This window comes from Engystomops pustulosus, chromosome 2 (assembly GCF_040894005.1).
Source record: "Engystomops pustulosus chromosome 2, aEngPut4.maternal, whole genome shotgun sequence".
Lineage (NCBI taxonomy): Eukaryota > Metazoa > Chordata > Amphibia > Anura > Leptodactylidae > Engystomops > Engystomops pustulosus.
Window position 1 is genome coordinate 76,850,020 of NC_092412.1, and position 19,008 is coordinate 76,869,027.

The 19,008-nt window shown below is 43.3% G+C and overlaps 1 long non-coding RNA gene across 1 annotated transcript in view; it reads left to right on the forward strand.

Annotated features, from left to right (window-relative positions):
- Nucleotides 1-16,006, forward strand: part of LOC140116538 (uncharacterized) — a 34,009-nt gene extending 18,003 nt beyond the window's left edge. The window contains exon 2 of the long non-coding RNA XR_011852798.1: nt 15,567-16,006. This is a non-coding gene — a long non-coding RNA (uncharacterized lncRNA). The remainder of the gene's footprint in view (nt 1-15,566) is intronic.
- The last annotated feature ends 3,002 nt before the right edge of the window (nt 16,007-19,008 follow it).

Genomic DNA, 19,008 nt, shown 5'->3' on the forward strand with positions numbered 1-19,008 from the left:
TTTAAATTATTTTATTAGCTTTAAGCAAAAAAGACTTGTCACTAGCCAAAAAAAGCCATTAAAAAACACTAACAAAGATTAAAAAAAACCCAGAAAATTGTGTCTGGTCCTGAAATGGCAAATTACCCTTGACCTGAACCCATTAAAGGATAGGGTCCATGTAGATACACAACAGAAGGGATCAGATTGCTTTTCCTTTCCTGGTCTAATCTTTCTTTGCATTCATTTTTGTCAATTTCATAGCCATTTCTTTTGCTGAATGGAACGTAGATTAATTCCGGGCACAGTAACTAGGTAACCATAGAGACAATAAATTATATAGTTTTGCAAATGTAATATCTATTAAATCACCATCCAAGTATTCTGTAAGCAAAACTAACTGCTTCAAATATCCTTGGGAATCTGATATGAATACACCTTACCACTTCAGAATCAAAAACACTAATGAGTTAAAAATCTAAGCGAGTAAAAGTCCACTAATAACGACTGTTTAAAAACAAACATTTTTCAAAGCTATGTCAGGATATGGGATGGCATTTGAGAAAACATTACTTTAGCCTACTGCATTTCATGAATGTTATATGTTTTAAAAATACAAACAACTTTTCAGCAAATGTTTCATGGATGAATAATATTATGTGATTATTGGATGAATTAAAGCAAACCCCATACAAATTAACCTACCCAAAATAAATATTTAATTAAATACAGGCGGTCCCCTACTTAAGGACACCCGACTTACAGACAACCCATAGTTACAGACAGACCCCTCTGACTTCTGGTGAAGCTTTCTGAATGCTTTACTATAGTCCCAGATTGAAATAATCAGCTGTAAGGTGTCTGTAATGAAGCTATATTGATAATTCTTGGTCCCATTGCAGCAAAAATTGTTTAAACTCCAATTGTCACTGGGGCCAAAAAATTTTTTGTCCGGATCTACAATGATAAAATATACAGTTTCGACTTACATACAAATTCAACTTAAGAACAAACCTTCAGACCCTATCTTGTACGTAACCCGGGGACTGCCTGTACTATGATTAAACAGTATTGTCCTTATCCCTAAATTGTTCCTTTCCATGGCTGCTATGTTAAAGAATCAGTTTATAAACCTATTTGCAACTTACCTGATTCCAATGACACTAAATGAGTCCTGCATATATGCTGGCCAAGCAGCCAGGTAATGTAAGATAAAGTTGATTTATTGGGATGTAAGGGAAAGTAATAGGGCTCTAGCTCCTATCACTAGCTGTATTTGGGAACATGGGGTGACAGGTTCCCTTTAAGAAATATTATAACATACCTTTCTTAGAAAAAGTCTTTCTCACTTTTTTTTCAAGTTTTTCTACTCTTTCCAGTGATATTTTTACTGTCACAGTACTATGTATTGTCTTTATCTATGAGAAAGAGTCCCTGGATTATTATGCTTGATTTTGATGGTATATTTCCTTTAAGTGGAACTATGATGTCTTCAATTCCATAATTCTAGGCTTAGATCATAAAGTGCTGTGCAATGAAGTTTCCATCTACAGTAATGGGTAATGAAGCCATAATAGCATATTATTTATGATCCACCTTATCTAAATGTTAACATTGATGCATACTATAATAAGAACATGTTCCATGGATTCGCTACATTTAAAAATAGCTTATAAAATTCAGCCTTTCACACTCTATTTTAACACCAGGATAAAATGTCCATGTTGTTTATAAAAGACATAATATATGGTCTATTTGAATGTGTTAGATATATTATGTAATGTCTTGGTCTAAGGTAAATAATGTATTAGTGCTCGCTTATTGAAACTGGTTTAATAATTGTATGTAGAGAGTTGGAGCCAATATTTCTTCATTTTTATATTTTAGTGCTATATCTTGAGATTTAGTCCTGTGACTATTAATATTGCAGATATCCCCAAGTTATAACTGTATATCTCAACTATGAACGTTATTTGGATATCACAAGGCCACTAATGCAAACTGAGGCTTTATGCATCTGCATAACAAATAAAACCAATTAGTCAAATGTGATGTTATACATCTGACTACATATGCCAGAGACCATCCAAAGCTGATGCCCAAACATTATGGGGCTCATTTACTATGGGTCCGAACACTGCACTTTCATCGGGTTTCCCGAATATTTCCGATTTGTGCCAAATTGCCCCGGTATTTTGGCGCACGCGATGGGATTGTTTCGCATCGGCGCCAGCTTTCACGCGGCAGAAATGGGGGGGCATGACCGTCGGACAACCCGACGGATTCAGAAAAAACGCAGAGTTCAAAAAAGAATTTGTGTTGCAAGATCAGCACTTACATGCACCAGGACGAAGAAGGTGAACTCCGGCGGACCTCAGCGCAGGAGAGACACCTGCTGAATATCGGGTGCACAACCTTAGTGAATCCCGGCAGACCTGAATCAGTGTCGGACAACGCGCCGCAGGATCGGGACTGGACCGGGTAAGTAAATGTGCCCCTATATCTCCCATCCCTTCATACACACATGCTCCTTGCAATTGTTTTTAGTGGGCAGTAGTGAATATAATAAAGCCAGACACATATATCAGAAGCTAAATTCAAACTATCCACAAAGCTCTTCACTGTGCTGCAGTGTGCCACACTAATCCTTAATAATTTTTCCACCATGTAATCCCTTTACACTTGATATCATTAAGGACACCTGTCATCAGGTCTCTGTCACTATTTCTGTCACCTCTACCTGTGGGACCAGCTCACAGGGATCCCACCCCAGCCTTTATCTAGTCAATTCATACATTAATCATTCTAAAATCATATTTTCTTTATTATGTAAATGAGGCTGGTCACATGGTCAGAGGCAGTTTTTCCCCTCCCATTTCCTTCCCCTGCTCATGTCTGTGTGTAATGTATAGTAAAGCATTGCTAGTGTGTGTGCTGTATCTTCTGACATGCTCTATCTCCTAATACACATGTAAGAGACACAGACATCAGCTACACAAGTACCTGACATGTTTTGCTATAACATGGGTGCCTGGAGCTGTTGTATATCTCCTATACACACAGGCTGCAGGGGGCGCCAGCACCAGGAAGTACATGGAGGAGATATTACACCATTATACATCACATCATTATACAGGATGTCAGTCATATGTATAGGAGTATCTCATACACAAGCTGCAGGGGGCCCCAGCCCTAGGAAGTACATGGAGGAGCCATTACACCATTATACCTCCCATCATTATACAGGCTGTCAGTCATGTGTATAAGAGTATCTCATACACAAGCTGCAGGGGGCCCCAGCCCTAGGAAGCGCATGGAGGAGCCATTACACCATTATACCTCCCATCATTATACAGGCTGTCAGTCATGTGTATAGGAGTATCTCATACACAAGCTGCAGGGGGCCCCAGCCCCAGGAAGCACATGGAGGAGCCATTACTCCATTATACCTCACATCATTATACAGGCTGTCAGTCAAGCACTGGGGGTGTGGCTGTACCTCCCTCTCATGAATAAGCTGGACAGCTTGAACATGATAATGACTCATTAGACATTTCACAGGTCATTTGCATACAGCTTTAGGACCTCATTGCTTAAGTTTACAGGCATGTAGAGGGACAGTGAAGGGATAGAGGCAATGCTTTCTAGTGGCAGTTTATGAAAATATATTTTGTTTAGGGGGTTAATTTGCCTGACGGGTTCTCTATAAACTGGTTACTCTGCAGACTGACGCACCCTGATTTCTGTAAATAATGATTGAGGATGGTGAACGACTCTTTCAGCATCATTTATTTATTTAGTTAATTATTTCAACCTTGACAAAGAATTGCTGGGGCATTATACAAGCACTGAAACCTCCTGCTTCACCTCTTCATCCTCATAGGCTGTAAGTTCCTGTGAGCAGGGCCCTCACGCCTCATGTTTCATTTGATAATGCTGTGACTGCCTCTTATTGCTACTTGTTAAAGTAAAGTTTTTTCAATCTGAATAGTGTAAGAAGCCATATTCTGAAACATGTTACCTAATATTTCATCATATAAAGCTATATAAGAGGTAAACTTCAAGTTTTCATTGATACAGTTTCTACAATATCTATCACTTTTTATCCATATTTTGATTTTGAATTGTTGTGTCTTGTTTTAATATGTTTTTTACCTTTTTTCTGGGGGTGCTTGAACTCTACTGTCGGCTGTCTAATCAATCATACAACATACTGCTATACTACCATGTTGGAGTAAAGAAGTTACTTCTCTTATAGGCTGCAACTAAGCATAACATGACAGAGATTACTGAGTGACCAGCCTGGGAGCCATTGGCTACTATTGTTTAGTTGCTGCAGCCTAGGTAGTCAACAAGTTAAATGCCTTTCTCATACAGATGTAACACTGGTTAACATGACCTGTAGTACATTAATTTAAATTAAGTTAACTGACCATAGGGGCAGTTATTTGTATTGCCTAAAGACTGAGTTATCACATCTGCTTAAAAGGGTTATCAGTAGAGATGAGCGAACATACTCGTCCGAGCTTGATGCTCGATCGAGCATTAGCGTACTCGTAACTGCTCGTTGCTCGGACGAGTATTTCGCCCGCTCGAGAAAATGGCAGCTCCCGCCGTTTTGCTTTTTGGCGGCCAGAAACAGAGCCAATCACAAGCCAGGAGACTCTGCACTCCACCCAGCATGACGTGGTACCCTTACACGTAGATAGCAGTGGTTGGCTGGCCAGATCAGGTGACCCTGGGATAGACTAGCCGCTGCCCGCGCTGCTCGGATCATTCTCTGTCTGGATGCCGCTAGGGAGAGAGCTGCTGCTGCTCAGGGAAAGCGTTAGGGTGTTCTATTAGCTTACTGTTAGGCAGGAGTGATTCTAAAAGAACCCAACAGCCCTTCTTAGGGCTACAATAACGTTATATATTTTTTTTTTTTTATTTGCAGCTAGTACCATATTGTGAGGAATTAGCAGGGGGACTTGCTACCGTTGTGTTTAGCTCTTAGTGACACACATATCCACCTCAAACACCAAAGTGGGAAAATTTATTAGGGGTTTGAGTAGAATTAGGCACAGTCTGCCAGTTTCTTTTTATTTTACGTTTATTTTTTTCATAACTCAGCGTCATCTCATCTGGCATAGTAGTGTGCTGTAATACTTGGCTAGAAAATAGCCATAGGAGAATACAAACGTCTTAATTACGCCTACAGTAGCGTTATATATATTTGATTTCTGGTTGATCTGCTGGTGGCTGTACTTGCTGCAGTGCATCTACTATCAAATTGGGAGCAATTTGGAGTCAGACTTGCGACCACTGTGTTTTAGTGACGCACATATCCATCGCAAAGACCGAAGTGGGAAAATTTATTAGGGCCCGGGGTTGTATTTCAATTAGGCACAGTCTGCCAGTTTCTTTTTATTTTACGTTTATTTTTTTCATAACTCAGCGTCATCTCATCTGGCATAGTAGTGTGCTGTAATACTTGGCTAGAAAATAGCCATAGGAAAATACAAACGTCTTAATTACGCCTACAGTAGCGTTATATATATTTGATTTCTGGTTGATCTGCTGGTGGCTGTACTTGCTGCAGTGCATCTACTATCAAATTGGGAGCAATTTGGAGTCAGACTTGCGACCACTGTGTTTTAGTGACGCACATATCCATCGCAAAGACCGAAGTGGGAAAATTTATTAGGGCCCGGGGTTGTATTTCAATTAGGCACAGTCTGCCAGTTTCTTTTTATTTTACGTTTATTTTTTTCATAACTCAGCGTCATCTCATCTGGCATAGTAGTGTGCTGTAATACTTGGCTAGAAAATAGCCATAGGAGAATACAAACGTCTTAATTACGCCTACAGTAGCGTTATATATATTTGATTTCTGGTTGATCTGCTGGTGGCTGTACTTGCTGCAGTGCATCTACTATCAAATTGGGAGCAATTTGGAGTCAGACTTGCGACCACTGTGTTTTAGTGACGCACATATCCATCGCAAAGACCGAAGTGGGAAAATTTATTAGGGCCCGGGGTTGTATTTCAATTAGGCACAGTCTGCCAGTTTCTTTTTATTTTACGTTTATTTTTTTCATAACTCAGCGTCATCTCATCTGGCATAGTAGTGTGCTGTAATACTTGGCTAGAAAATAGCCATAGGAGAATACAAACGTCTTAATTACGCCTACAGTAGCGTTATATATATTTGATTTCTGGTTGATCTGCTGGTGGCTGTACTTGCTGCAGTGCATCTACTATCAAATTGGGAGCAATTTGGAGTCAGACTTGCGACCACTGTGTTTTAGTGATGCACATATCCATCGCAAAGACCGAAGTGGGAAAATTTATTAGGGCCCGGGGTTGTATTTCAATTAGGCACAGTCTGCCAGTTTCTTTTTATTTTACGTTTATTTTTTTCATAACTCAGCGTCATCTCATCTGGCATAGTAGTGTGCTGTAATACTTGGCTAGAAAATAGCCATAGGAGAATACAAACGTCTTAATTACGCCTACAGTAGCGTTATATATATTTGATTTCTGGTTGATCTGCTGGTGGCTGTACTTGCTGCAGTGCATCTACTATCAAATTGGGAGCAATTTGGAGTCAGACTTGCGACCACTGTGTTTTAGTGACGCACATATCCATCGCAAAGACCGAAGTGGGAAAATTTATTAGGGCCCGGGGTTGTATTTCAATTAGGCACAGTCTGCCAGTTTCTTTTTATTTTACGTTTATTTTTTTCATAACTCAGCGTCATCTCATCTGGCATAGTAGTGTGCTGTAATACTTGGCTAGAAAATAGCCATAGGAGAATACAAACGTCTTAATTACGCCTACAGTAGCGTTATATATATTTGATTTCTGGTTGATCTGCTGGTGGCTGTACTTGCTGCAGTGCATCTACTATCAAATTGGGAGCAATTTGGAGTCAGACTTGCGACCACTGTGTTTTAGTGACGCACATATCCATCGCAAAGACCGAAGTGGGAAAATTTATTAGGGCCCGGGGTTGTATTTCAATTAGGCACAGTCTGCCATTTCCTTTTTTATTTTACGTTTATTTTTTTCATAACTCAGCGTCATCTCATCTGGCATAGTAGTGTGCTGTAATACTTGGCTAGAAAATAGCCATAGCAATAGGATAGCATCGTTTGGTTTTAAAAACTAAAAAACACAAAAAAAAAACAAAAAAAAAAAAAAAAGTTAAAAAAAAAATACAAGTTATAACTCTCATTTTCAAAATGTTTAACCCGAGGGCTAGGGGTAGAGGACGAGGGCGGGGACGTGGGCATCCAACTACTGCAGGGGTCAGAGGCCGTGGTCCTGGGCGGGGTGAGACACCACCTGCTTATGAGGGAGCAGGGGAACGCCGCAGAGCTACACTCCCTAGGTTCATGTCTGAAGTTACTGGGAATCGTGGTAGAGCACTGTTGAGGCCAGAACAGTGCGAACAGGTGATGTCGTGGATTGCCGACAATGCTTCGAGCAATTTGTCCACCAGTCAGTCTTCCACGCAGTCCACCCATGTCACCGAAATCGGCACTCCTCCAGCTCCTGCACCTCAGCCTCCTCCCCCCCAGTCTGCCCCCTCCCAGCAAAATTTGCCATTTGAACCGGCATACTCTGAGGAACTGTTTTCTGGACCCTTCCCACAGTCACAAACCACTTGTCCGGTTGCTGATGAGCAATTTTCCGATGCCCAGGTTTTCCACCAGTCGCAGTCTGTGGGTGATGATGACCTTGTTGACGTAGTGGAAGAAGTGTGTAAAGAGGTGTCCGACGATGAGGAGACACGGTTGTCAGACAGTGGGGAAGTTGTTGTCAGGGCAGGAAGTCCGAGGGGGGAGCAGACTGAGGGATCGGAGGATGATGAGGTGACAGACCCAAGCTGGGTTGAGAGGCCGGGTGAACACAGTGCTTCTGAGACGGAGGAGAGTCCTCGACCAGAACAGGTTGGAAGAGGCAGTGGTGGGGCCAGACGGAGAGGCAGGGCCAGAGCTGGTGCATCAGCGCCAAATGTGTGAACTAGTGAAGCTCCCGTGGCGAGGGCTCCTGCGGCGAGGGCTAGATTTTCAGAAGTCTGGAGGTTCTTTAAGGAAACACCGGATGACCGACGGACTGTGGTGTGCCACATTTGCCAAACCAGGATCAGCAGGGGTTCCACCACTACTAGCTTAACTACCACCAGTATGCGCAGGCATATGAATGCTAAACACCCCACTCAGTGGCAACAAGCGCGTTCACCTCCGGCCGTGCACACCACTGCTCCTTCCCCTGTGTCAGCTGATAGTCAGCCCCCTGCCCAGGACCCTGCCACAAAAACCCCATCGTCACCTCCACGATCCTCCACAGCATCCACCAGCGTTCAGCTCTCCATACCCCAGACGCTGGAGCGGAAACGCAAATATAGTGCAACCCACCCGCACGCCCAAGCCCTTAATGTGCACATCTCCAGATTGCTAAGCCTGGAGATGCTGCCCTATAGGCTAGTAGAGACCGAGGCCTTTCGCAGCCTCATGGCGGCGGCCGCCCCTCGGTATTCGGTCCCCAGCCGCCACTACTTTTCCCGATGTACCGTCCCAGCCCTGCACCAGCACGTGTCAGACAACATAATCCGTGCCCTGACCAATGCCGTTTCTGACAAGGTCCACCTGACCACGGACACGTGGACGAGTGCTGCCGGGCAGGGCCACTATATATCTCTGACGGCACATTGGGTTAACTTGGTGGAGGCTGGGACCGAGTGTGACCCTGCGGCTGGTCATATACTGCCGACGCCGAGGATTGCGGGGCCTACCTCGGTCCAGGTGTTTGAGGCCTACTATGCTTCCTCCTCCTCCCACCCCTCCTCCACCTCCTCCTCCGAACGACCATCCGTGGGCATGGCGCCATCAGTCGGTAGCTCTAGGCACAGCAGCAGTGCCGTCGCTAAGCGACAGCAGGCGGTGCTCAAACTGCTGAGCCTAGGCGATAAAAGGCACACCGCCCAAGAACTATTACAGGGCATCACGGCGCAGACTGATCTGTGGCTGGCACCGCTGAACCTGAAGCCAGGCATGGTTGTGTGTGACAACGGCCGTAACCTGGTGGCGGCTCTGCAACTCGGCAGACTGACACATGTGCCATGCCTGGCCCATGTGTTAAATCTGATAGTTCAGCGTTTCCTCAAGACATACCCCAATCTGTCTGATTTGCTCACGAAGGTGCGCCGCATCTGTGCGCATTTCAGGAAGTCCAGCACAGATGCTGCCACTCTCAGGGCAGCGCAGCGCCGCCTCCAACTGCCCGCTCACCGACTGTTGTGCGACGTGCCCACGAGGTGGAATTCAACACTGACCATGTTATCCAGAGTTTACCAGCAGCGCCGAGCGATTGTAGACTGCCAGATGTCAACTTCCACCAGAACTGGTAGTCAGGTCAGTCAGCTTCCTCAAGTCTACAATGAGGAGTGGACGTGGATGTCTGATATCTGTCAGGTGCTGAGTAACTTTGAGGAGTCAACACAGATGGTCAGTGGCGATGCCGCCATCATCAGCCTCACCATCCCGCTGCTTGGCCTGTTGAAAAACTCTCTGGTCAGCATGAAGTCGGAAGCTTTGCGCTCCTCACAAGAGACAGGGGAAGAAGATTCCCTTGTTGATAGCCAAAGCACCCTTAGGTCTGTTTCTCAGCGCATATCGGAGGAGGTGGAGGTGGAGGAGGATGAGGAGGAAGAGGAGGAGAATGTTGGCGAGACACAAGAGGGGACCATTGTTGAGTCCTACACTGTTGAGCGTGTATGGGCAGAAGAAGAGGAGTTGGAGGAGTTGGAGGAGGAGGAAATGGACAGTCAGGCCAGTGAGGGGAGTGAATTCTTACGCGTTGGTACTCTGGCGCATATGGCAGATTTCATGCTAGGCTGCCTATCCCGTGACCCTCGCGTTCAAAGAATTTATTCCAGCACCGATTACTGGGTGTTCACTCTCCTGGACCCACGGTACAAGCAAAATCTTTCCACTCTCATCCCTGGAGAGGAAAGGAGTGTGAGAATGCATGAATACCAGCAGGCCCTGGTGCACAAGCTGAAACAGTATTTCCCTTCTGACAGCGCTAGCGGCAGAGTGCGTAGTTCTGCGGGACAAGTAGCGAGGGAGAGTAGGCGAGCAGGCAGCTTGTCCAGCACTGGCAAGGGTACGCTTTACAAGGCTTTTGCCAGCTTTATGTCACCCCAGCAAGACACTGTCACCTGTCCCCAGTCTCGGCAGAGTAGGGCTGATCTTTACAGAAAGATGGTGAGGGAGTACGTAGCTGACCATACCATCGTCCTAAATGATCACACAGCTCCCTACAACTACTGGGTTTCAAAGCTGGACATGTGGCACGAACTGGCGCTCTACGCCTTGGAGGTTCTTGCCTGCCCTGCCGCTAGCGTCTTGTCAGAGCGGGTTTTCAGTGCAGCTGGTGGCATCATCACCGATAAGCGTACACGCCTGTCGACTGACAGCGCTGACAGGCTGACGCTTATCAAGATGAATAAAGCATGGATTTCTCCTAATTTCAAATCTCCAGCAGGTGAAGGAAGCTCAACCTGAATAATTTATCCACTCCTCCTCCTCCTCATTTTCCTCCTTCTCCTCCTCTTTCTACAGTAAAGCAGAGGAAACTGGCTGTTTTTTGACAGGGCCCACTGGCTCTAGGTATAGTACTTTATGCATTTAATTTTTCTGGAGGGCCACCGACACGGTCCTCTGTTTTAAACAATTTTTGGGAGTGCCACATACAGGCACTCAATCTATTCAATTTTTCTGGAGGGCCACCTTTCCGGTCCTCTGTTTTAAACAATTTTTTGGGACTGCCACATACAGGCACTCAATCTATTCCATTTTTCTGGAGGGCCACCTACCTGCTCCTCTGGTTTGAAAAATTTATTGGACTGCCACATACAGGCACTCAATCTATTCCATTTTTCTGGAGGGCCACCTACCTGCTCCTCTGGTTTAAAAACTTTTTTGGACTGCCACATACAGGCACTCAATCTATTCCATTTTTCTGGAGGGCCACCTACCTGCTCCTCTGGTTTGAAAAATTTTTTGGACTGCCACATACAGGCACTCAATCTATTCCATTTTTCTGGAGGGCCACCTACCTGCTCCTCTGGTTTGAAAAATTTTTTGGACTGCCACATACAGGCACTATCCAAATTGAATTGTCTCCATAGCAGCCTCCACACGTTGTCTCCATTGCTACCTCCAAAAGTCGTCCATATAGCTGCCTCCATACATCGTCCCTTTATCAAACGAGGTTTGTCAGGCCGAAATTTGGGTTGTTTTCATGGATTCCACATCAAAGTTGTTAACTTTGTCGCCACCCTGCTGTGTTATCCACAAAATACACTGGCAAACTTTTACCATTTACGGATATTATTTCAGCGCTTCTTGCGCATCTGTTTACATTCCCCTCACCCGCCATATCCTAAACTTATAAGAACGCTACTACACTTGATCTTATACAAAAGGTTCTTAGAAGTGCTGTTTGGGGAGTAGCCTAGAGACAGGGGCTTGGATTGGCGAAAGCTCGCCTAGCAGCGGAGCGCCAGCTCCATGCGCATCATGCGCTTCTTGCGCATCTGTTTACATTCCCCTCACCCGCCATATCCTAAACTTATAAGAACGCTACTACACTTGATCTTATACAAAAGGTTCTTAGAAGTGCTGTTTGGGGAGTAGCCTAGAGACAGGGGCTTGGATTGGCGAAAGCTCGCCTAGCAGCGGAGCGCCAGCTCCATGCGCATCATGCGCTTCTTGCGCATCTGTTTACATTCCCCTCATCCGCCATATCCCAAACTTATAAGAACGCTACTACACTTAACTTGGTGCAGGCTGGGACCGAGTCTGACCCTGGGGCTGGTCATATACTGCCGACGCAGAGGATTGCGGGGCCTACCTCGGTCCAGGTCTCAAAGGCCTACTATACCTCCAAATCCTCCCACCCCTCCTCCACCTCCTCCTCCTCCGAATTACCATCCGTGGGCATGGCGCCATCAGTCGGTAGCTCTAGGCACAGCAGCAGTGCCGTTGCTAAGCGACAGCAGGCGGTGCTCAAACTGCTGAGCCTAGGTGATAAAAGGCACACCGCCCAAGAGCTATTGCAGGGCATTCCACATCAAACTTGTTAACTTTGTCGCCACCCTGCTGTGTAAGCCACAAAATATACTGGAAAACTTTTTTCATTTACGGATATTATTTCAGCGCTTCTTGCGCAGATGTTTACATTCCCCTCACCCGCCATATCCCAAACTTATAAGAACGCTACTACACTTGATCTTATCCGAAAGGTTCTTAGAAGTGCTGTTTGGGGAGTAGCCTAGAGACAGGGGCTTGGATTGGCGAAAGCTCGCCTGGCAGCGGAGCGCCAGCTCCATGCCAAGAACCAACTAACATAGTTTTAACTGCAGTACCTTTAATCTACTACTAGTTCACTGCCTCCATACATCGTCACCTTATCAAACGAGCTGTGTCAGGCAGAATTTTGGATTGTTTTCATGGCTTCCATGTTAACTTTGTCGCCACCCTGCTGTGTAATCCACAAAATATACTGGCAAACTTTTATCATGTACCAATATTATTTGAGCGCTTCTTGCTCACCTTCTTTGGTTCCTCTCTGCTACCCATTGGTTTGAAGCCTGAGTCCATTTAGGGTATGTCGCCATGCCACTCTCTAGCCTTCCGCTGCTGCCGCTGCCTCTGCATGCCGTCCCCTATAGTGTCAGGGTCAATTATTGGATGTTTTAGATGCTATCTAGCTTCATTCTGTCACTCTGTCATGGCCATGCTGTTGCCCATAATTTTGGCATAATGGTGCGATTAAGCAGCCTCAGAGGCATCCATGCATGCTGCCCCTGCTGTTTCCTGTCCATTTCCGTGGTGTTTCCATCCTTTTCTGAGGTTCCCAGGTGTTTGGCCAAGCTTCCCTGTGCAGAGCCTTGGTCCCCTTGAAAAATGCTCGAGTCTCCCATTGACTTCAATGGGGCTCGTTACTCGAAACGAGCACTCGAGCATCGGGAAAAGTTCGTCTTGAATAACGAGTACCCGAGCATTTTAGTGCTCGCTCATCTCTAGTTATCAGGGTATACAAATTTACTTATGGCCGGGCTGGGCTATTTAAAAATAATAAACGTGTACTTACCTCCTCCGGCCCCGTTGATGTCCCATGCCGCGGTCCGTCTTATGTGTGCACCTGTTTGGTTACAGGGGCGCACAGGGAGCTTCAGGCCGGCCGGAATCTGCCATCCGACACCATCTCCCAGCGCTTACAACGCTGAGCGATAGGGACGAATGGGAGGAGCAGACCACATCGCTGACCGGAAGCTCCCTGTGCGCAGCTTCTGTGCCCCTGTAAACAAACAGGGGCATGGATCAAACAGACTGCGGCGCAGGACATTAGCGGCGCCAGAGGAGGTAAGTACATGTTTGTTATTTTTAAATAGCCCACCCCAGCGCGGCCATAAGTAAATTTGTATACCCGGATAACCCCTTTAACTGCTGGTCATGCTACTACATGTGCATTTTAATATATTTATGTACCTTCAGTATGGTTTAAGTTTTATTAAAAAAATAAAATAAAACACCAAATTTAAAACAAATCTACTGAAAATATTTTTGATAAGTAACTCATGAAAATGGGACACAGAATGCATCATCTCCATAGCTTTTGCTGAAATTAGTAACTCTCAACTCATTGCTGGTATCATGCCTGTCACTTTTCGTGCCTACATGGTCTAACAGATAGGTAGGTCATTTGTCACACAGTATAAAAAGAACAATCCAAAGCTTTTCAGCTGGAAATCCGAGCATGCCAGCCTGTAATTCCTGTTCTAATTCAATTTTGCTTAATCATGTAGATTAGCTGCCATCAAACTATGTGTTCTTGTCAAACTTTTTATGCATTTATTTATATTTTATGCCTTCATCTTTCCTGATGAATAAATGTAAAATGTATGCAATTATTAGTCAAATAAAAGAATTAATGATAATCCACAGGATGAAAGAGAATTTGTCAGAAGTAACACTGCAAACAGCATTAGAGAGCTGTGTATACTTTTGTGTATAATGTTAGCAACAATACTTTAAATGGATTTACATTCCAGGATTACAGCTGCACTTGGAGCACAGGGGTAGTGCTGTACTTTAACAGGCTGAATCAATACTATAACAGTCATTCACAGCACATGGGGAGGAGCTGTGGAGCAGTTTAATACAGATATCTAAATGTACATCAGTATGAAAAGGCTTCAAAGTCCATTTACAATCCTAGAAATAGAAAAAATAATCACAGTTCTGCTGCTTCTATAAATATAATTATGATTAAACAGCTTTTCAGGGCATAGACTACCGAACATAGACTATAATTTATCATGTATTACCGGTACCCCTGCAACCCATATCCCCGGTCGGAAGTGCACTGTGTGCCTTCTTGTGCTTCCGGAGCTTGCCTGCACGATCACTCACCTCTCCCAGCGACAGCGCCTACCCTGATAAAGCTTTGTTCCTTGCCCTTTATGAATATCCTGATTTCCTGTTGTGACCTTGATTCCGTTCCTGACTTTGCTCCTGTGCTGGCTGACCTACAGCTACATCCCTGACTCCGATCCTGTTCTGCTTGTCTTGACCTTCTGCCTGTCCCCGAACACGCTTCTGCCGCACGAATACGCCTTGGCCGCCACCACAGACAAAGTTTGCCTGTGGAGCAACCTGGGGGTACCAAGTCCAACCCGCTTTCTGGCAGGTTCTGGAGAAAACTGGGTGGCACTTAGACTCTGCTCCCAGGTGTCGGCTTACGCCATCATCCGCATAAGCCGTCCAGTGGGTCCACTACCCCGGGTGCCCAACTACATGGTTCAAACTGCCATAACATAACTTAACATAATTTACTTATTTTTTTCAGTATAGGCTATTTTGTCTATAGCTATTATTAAAGACAGATCAAATGTGACATCAAGCCAATTTGAATATTAACTTTTTTTTCAGAAGGCAAGGGATCACTCTCATCCCCAAAGTTTGTCCTACAATTTTAGGTTAATGTGCCATAGTGATCATGTGATCTAGTGGATTGGTTTAAAAGGTTGATTTGCAAGATAAAACGCAAAAGCCATTAATAAGGTCTAAACCAAAACGCTGAGGGTTGCTTAGCTTTATGCCTTCTTTTTCCCAAATGCTGTGCTTTATGCTTGTTTTTAAATGGATGTAATATATAAATAAATTATTAACTTACTACTGACTCCTAGAGTCTAGCTGGAAACTACTTTCCAAACTACAACTTAAGATATCTCTAAAGGCCTACATACATCTGGCTCATTTGCTACTTACTACATAAAATAGTAATTTTATTAGCAATGGACAATAACACTACATATGTAAAGCACACATGGCTGAAAATACATTTTTAATATGTGATTATGCATTACTAATTAGGATAATCTTTTTCTTTTGTACATGTTTTCTCTTTTGGCATTTATTTTCCAGTATTGACCTTTTATTGTTCCTTTAGGATATTATTAGAGGTAATTAAATTATATGTAACAATAAAATGCAACAGTAATTATTTTTGTTTCATTTTTCACTAGCTGAACTTAAAGATCAAAGACTTTTCTACGTGCACAAAGGGCCTCTTTCTCTCAATGATTGTTCACAAATTTATCTAATGACGCAGGAAGTCACATGATGCAGGAAGCCACAGTTTCACAGAATGCAAAAAATGGTTCTGCTCATATGCCAGTGACGATCGAAATAGACTGTTGGGGATGCGAACGTGAGCAGGAATAGGACTTGCTCTATCTTTTGCGATTTGGGCAATCGGCTCATGCTCTGGGCCATGGAATCCACAGCCTTGTGCAATTAAGAACACCCCATAATTTCCTTGATATGTGCATGGGCCCTAAATTAGTGTTAGTGAGAGCTTTTTCTAAATGATCAACCCACCCTCAGAGGTGTGGCATATCAATATGCTAATTAGATGTATCTTAGGCTGGCCAACATTAAAGGACACTCTTAAATGTGCATAAAATCTTTATAATAAGATCTTTATTTATCCCTGTGGGGAACTTATTGCACCACATCTCAACGCATCATAAAAAAAAACTTATACAAACAACAACATACAAATAAAAACACTATAAGACAAACATAATGTATTGTCATACAATGCAAACACATTACTGACCTTAATCCTATTATGTATACTGATGGCAAGCATTAAGAATTACCTCTTGTAAATATTTGCTGCATACTTTTGGGTGGAGAAATTTCTTACTGAAGGCGCTCTGTAGTGCAACAACGGACTCATGAAGTGGGTGCAGAAATGTCCACCAGAGCTGTTGCCCTTGAAATGAATGTTCAAATTTTTCTACCATGAGCTGTCTCCATAGGAGTTGCAGAGAATTTGGCAGAACATTCAACTAGACTCACATGTAACAAAACAAGCCCACAACCTCCAAAATCTTTCCTTGATCATCAGGAAGGTGAAAGATTAGCCTAAAACTACATGGGGGAACTTGTTAATGATCTCAAGGCAGCTGGTACCACAGTCACCAAGAAAACCATTGCTAACACAAGGTAACCTGCTCAAGAAGTACCCTGCTCCTGAGACAAAATTTTATCTTTTTGGCATTTACTCAACTTGCCTTGTTTGGAGGGGAAGAGAAATGCTGCCTATGACTCAAGGAACACCATCTCCACTGTCAAGCATGGAGGTAGAACATTGGAGCAGAAAAGTGTTGTCATGTACTTTGCACCTCCTATTATTTTATGCCAGAAAACTAGGACAAAATTGTATCCTGTCATTTTTTGAACAACAAACTTTTTTGGTGCCTCTTTTAATAAGCCACACCCTTTTTTGACAAACTAGTCATAGGAATGCCAGGAAACTGTCTAAAACCCTTTATAGGTGTGTTGCTGTGTTGCAAACAGTCTTTTTAGTGCAAATTATGACAGATTTCTATCATAGATTAATAACTCTCTCCCAACATGTTTTGGGGACAATTCTCTACTAAGGACACTGGACTACTTCACCACATCAATGAGGGAAAGATGGAGCCATGTACCATAAAATCCTAAATGACAACCTCCTTCCCTCCACCAAGGACATTTAAAATGGGTAGAGGCTGGGTGTTCCAGCAACAGTGGCTCAAAAATAGACACTTTAAGGTCATGAAATAGCCTATCCAGTCTCCAGGCCTTAGGCCACATTCTCAGTAACATGTGCTCACCCCCTGGTCACAGATGGGGCAAGCACACATCAGCACACTGGAGAGGAGGAGGGATGAGCGTCAAGAACCACAAGTCTGATATGATCTGAAAGAAGAGATTCTTATCTTCATTATGATATTAAAAAGGTTTCTAGTTACAATAGAACCAAAGATCTGGGGGGTCTGAAGTGACCCTCCACCGGTAACCTCTAAACGTAACTTTGGAGGATATTTTTCTATAGGTAAAAAGTTAAGATTTAACTCAAAAAAGGGAATTTTAGAAAGGACATTTCATACCCTATATCAGGGTCTATTTGTTTAAAACAATAAAATCATGTGTGTGCATTTAATGCTCAGCTCAAACATGTAAGCCACAGGAGCTGAGGCCTCATAGTGTAAACTATCAAATTTGTATTAAACTGTTACTATGCTCAAAGAACCTCCTTCTGCTGCAGCCCCTGGTTCTTTCTCAGCAGGACAAGCCTTGATGCCGATCACTACATGTAGAGTGGTTTTGTGCAACTATTTCTATCCGTGCTGCATCTGTATGATTCACTACCCACCTGTTTGCATCACTATAACAAAATTGATAGCATCTAATATGGATCATATATAGCCTGCCTAAGATCATTTTCATTTGTCTCTAGGGATGATTACACACAATGTATTGCCAGGATAGTAGCCACATTTGAATCACTTGCCATGTGATCATCAGCACATGAAATGGTATCTTGATAAACTTGTTTTATAGAAATCATTCAGTGACATACATTATTGGAGCTTCTGCATCTTACTGCAATCTGCCCTCCCCAAGGCATTTGTCTATTTTATATACAATCCAAGAAGGCCTAATTCTATAGTAACTGCAAAAGAAATATCATCTTCATGACTTATTTATTGTGACACCCTGCACTGACATTTAATTATATCGCTCTTTTAAAAGGGTGTGCATGCTGTTCTATTTCTTGTTCCTAACTTTTGCAATGTCTTAATGTGACCTAAAATGTTATTTATAGCAGCGAATTGTGAGCAATAGGTAGAGGTATAAGTATGTATCCAGTAATTATTGGTGGCCCTGCTAGATCTGTCACAAGTAACCACATATAATTATTAAATGAGTGTATTGTTTTAATGAGTCTATAAACAGATACTACTTTCACTTCACTGAAACAGGTGAGAATATCCACACCCAGATAAAACCTTTAATTGTACAGTATATTTTTGCCAATAGTTTATTGAAAGATGTATTTTCACATATAAAGTATTTCATATTACATTATTGATGTAGTATTCACTTTAGTAAGTCGACTACCTATAAAATTGTATATCCTCTTCCAAAGGCATGAATGCCTTTTGTAGTTATGACCTCCTTCTATGATCCTTCTAGAAAGGATTTTTTCAGGATTTTGGTGTCAGTAGGAATTTCGTGCATGCATGACTCATGTTTCATTTCATTCCAAATGTTTAATTCCAAATGAGTGGGTGATACTAGGAAGCAGCGGAGGTTTCGAATGATGTAGCTGTAAAGAATCCTGCACAGATCTTCTGGACGCCTCAAGCCTCCTGTACATCGCACACGGAGTGACTTCACATGCACTATATACATGATCATCAGGTAATGGTCTGTAATAAACATCTGTTATATTCTTGTTGGTTTATTTCTATTGAGTGTACAATGGTACAAGGTCTTTTCTTGGCCCTACATATTACACACTTGACCAGACTACCACAGTACCCACTGAGGAATCTAATTGCAAAACTTTCATTGGGGTGTTGTGTTTGGTGGTCCATGATCCCTGTTGGTTGGGATAGTTTTAGGCCT